Source organism: Taudactylus pleione, unplaced genomic scaffold, assembly GCF_031769625.1.
Source record: "Taudactylus pleione unplaced genomic scaffold, aTauple2 ptg000967l, whole genome shotgun sequence".
Taxonomy (NCBI): Eukaryota; Metazoa; Chordata; class Amphibia; order Anura; family Myobatrachidae; genus Taudactylus; species Taudactylus pleione.
In genome coordinates, this window is record NW_028285368.1 from 11,095,001 (window position 1) to 11,097,500 (window position 2,500).

The 2,500-nt window shown below is 37.2% G+C and overlaps 2 non-coding genes and 9 pseudogenes across 2 annotated transcripts; all 11 read right to left on the reverse strand.

Moving 5' to 3' along the window:
• Nucleotides 1-64: 64 nt before the first annotated feature.
• On the reverse strand, nucleotides 65-183 carry LOC148464615 (5S ribosomal RNA; annotated as a pseudogene).
• Nucleotides 184-299: 116 nt separating this feature from the next.
• On the reverse strand, nucleotides 300-418 carry LOC148464616 (5S ribosomal RNA). Its single transcript, XR_015873824.1, has one exon. It is a non-coding gene; the product is annotated as a 5S ribosomal RNA (ribosomal RNA).
• Nucleotides 419-533: 115 nt separating this feature from the next.
• On the reverse strand, nucleotides 534-652 carry LOC148464617 (5S ribosomal RNA; annotated as a pseudogene).
• Nucleotides 653-768: 116 nt separating this feature from the next.
• LOC148464618 (5S ribosomal RNA) lies at nucleotides 769-887 on the reverse strand (annotated as a pseudogene).
• A 116-nt stretch (nucleotides 888-1,003) lies between these two features.
• LOC148464619 (5S ribosomal RNA) lies at nucleotides 1,004-1,122 on the reverse strand. Its single transcript, XR_015873687.1, has one exon. It is a non-coding gene; the product is annotated as a 5S ribosomal RNA (ribosomal RNA).
• A 115-nt stretch (nucleotides 1,123-1,237) lies between these two features.
• LOC148464620 (5S ribosomal RNA) lies at nucleotides 1,238-1,356 on the reverse strand (annotated as a pseudogene).
• Nucleotides 1,357-1,472: 116 nt separating this feature from the next.
• Nucleotides 1,473-1,591, reverse strand: LOC148464621 (5S ribosomal RNA; annotated as a pseudogene).
• A 116-nt stretch (nucleotides 1,592-1,707) lies between these two features.
• LOC148464622 (5S ribosomal RNA) lies at nucleotides 1,708-1,826 on the reverse strand (annotated as a pseudogene).
• Nucleotides 1,827-1,942: 116 nt separating this feature from the next.
• On the reverse strand, nucleotides 1,943-2,061 carry LOC148464623 (5S ribosomal RNA; annotated as a pseudogene).
• Nucleotides 2,062-2,175: 114 nt separating this feature from the next.
• On the reverse strand, nucleotides 2,176-2,293 carry LOC148464624 (5S ribosomal RNA; annotated as a pseudogene).
• Nucleotides 2,294-2,409: 116 nt separating this feature from the next.
• Nucleotides 2,410-2,500, reverse strand: part of LOC148464625 (5S ribosomal RNA) — a 119-nt pseudogene continuing 28 nt past the window's right edge.

The following is a 2,500-nucleotide window of genomic DNA, read 5'->3' on the forward strand; positions in this document are numbered from 1 at the left end:
CAATGATAAGTTGAAAAATGAAATGTAAAATGTAATAGAAAAGAATGTTATGGCAATATAAAATTACCTACAGCAACTGGTATTCCCAGGTGGTCTCCCATCCAAGTACAAACCAGGCCCAACACTGCATAACTTCCAAGATCAGAGAAGATTGGGCATGTCCAGTTTGGTTTGACTGTTGGGGCTCAAAAACATTAACTTTAGACATCTTTTACTTCTTAACTCAAGTAAATTCATTGATAAGTTGAAAAAATTAAATGTAAAATTTAATAGAAAAGAATGTTATGGCAGTATAAAATTACCTACAGCACCTGGTATTCCCAGGTGGTCTCCCATTCAAGTACTAACCAGGCCCAACACTGCATAGCTTCCAAGATCAGACGAGATTGGGCATGTCCAGTGCGGTTTGGCTGTAGGTGCTCAAAAACATTAACTTTAGACCTCTTTTACTTCTTAACTCAAGTAAATTCAATGATAAGTTGAAAAATGAAATGTAAAATGTAATAGAAAAGAATGTTATGGCAGTATAAAGTTACCTACAGCTCCTGGTACTCCAAGTTGGTCTCCCATCCAAGTACTAACCAGGCCCGACACTGCATAGCTTCCAAGATCAGACGAGATTGGGCATGTCCAGTGTGGTTTGGCTGTAGGTGCTCAAAAACATTAACTTTAGACCTCTATTTCTTCTTAACTCAAGTAAATTCATTGATAAGTTGAAAAAATTAAATGTAAAATGTAATAGAAAAGAACGTTTTGGCTGTCTAAAATTACATACAGCACCAGGTATTCCCAGGTGGTCTCCCATGCAAGTACAAACCAGGCCCAACACTGCATAGCTTCCAAGATCAAACGAGATTGGGCATGTCCAGTGTGGTTTGGCTGTAGGTGCTCAAAAACATTAACTTTAGACCTCTATTACTTCTTAACTCAAGTAAATTCAATGATAAGTTGAAAAAATTAAATGTAAAATGTAATAGAAAAGAATGTTATGGAAGTATAAAATTACCTACAGCACCTGGTATTCCCAGGTGGTCTCCCACCCAAGTACTAACCAGGCCCAACACTGCATAGCTTCCATGTTCAGACGAGATTGGGCATGTCCAGTGTGGTATGGCTGTAGGTGCTCAAAAACATTAACTTTAGACCTCTTTTACTTCTTAACTCAACTAAATTCAATGATAAGTTGAAAAATGAAATGTAAAATGTAATAGAAAAGAATGTTATGGCAATATAAAATTACCTACAGCTCCTGGAATTCCCAGGAGGTCTCCCATCCAAGTACTAACCAGGCCCAACACTGCATAGCTTCCAAGATCAGACGAGATTGGGCATGTCCAGTGTGGTTTGGATGTAAGTGCTCAAAAAAATTAACTTTAGACCTCTATTACTTCTTAACTCAAGTAAATTCAATGATAAGTTGAAAAAATTAAATGTAAAATGTAATAGAAAAGAATGTTATGGCAGTATAAAATTACCTACAGCACCTGGTATTCCTAGGTGGTCTCCCATCCAAGTACTAACCAGGCCCAACACTGCATAGCTTCCAAGATCAGACGAGATTGGGCATGTCCAGTGTGGTTTGGCTGTAGGTGCTCAAAAGCATTAACTTTAGACCTCTTTTACTTCTTAACTCAAGTAAATTCATTGATAAGTTGAAAAAATTAAATGTAAAATGTAATAAAAAAGAATGTTATGGCTGTCTAAAATTACCTACAGCACCGGGAATTCCCAGGTGGTCTCCCATCCAAGTACAAACCAGGCCCAACACTGCATAGCTTCCAAGATCAGACGAGATTGGGCATGTCCAGTGTGGTTTGGCTGTAGGTGCTCAAAAGCATTAAATTTAGACCTCTATTACTTCTTAACTCAAGTAAATTCATTGATAAGTTGAAAAAATTAAATGTAAAATGTAATAGAAAAGAATGTTATTGCAGTATAAAATTACCTACAGCACCTGGTATTTCCAGGTGGTCTCCCATCCAAGTACTAACCAGGCCCAACACTGTATAGTTTCCAAGTTCAGACGAGATTGGGCATTTCCAGTGTGGTTTGGCTGTAGGTGCTCAAAAACATTTCTTTAGACCTCTTTTACTTCTTAACTCAAGTAAATTCAATGATAAGTTGAAAAATGAAATGTAAAATGTAATAGAAAAGAATGTTATGGCAACATAAAATTACCTACAACTCCTGGTATTCCCAGGTGGTCTCCCATACAAGTACTAACCATCCCAACACTGCATAGCTTCCAAGATCAGATGAGATTGGGCATGTCCAGTGTGGTTTGGCTGTAGGCACTCAAAAACATTAACTTTAGACCTCTTTTACTTCTTAACTCAAGTAAATTCATTGATAAGTTGAAAAAATTAAATGTAAAATATAATAGAAAAGAATGTTATTGCAGTATAAAATTACCTACAGCACCTGGTATTCCCAGGTTGTCTACCATTCAAGTACTAACCAGGCCCAACACTGCATAGTTTCCAAGATCAGACGAGATTGG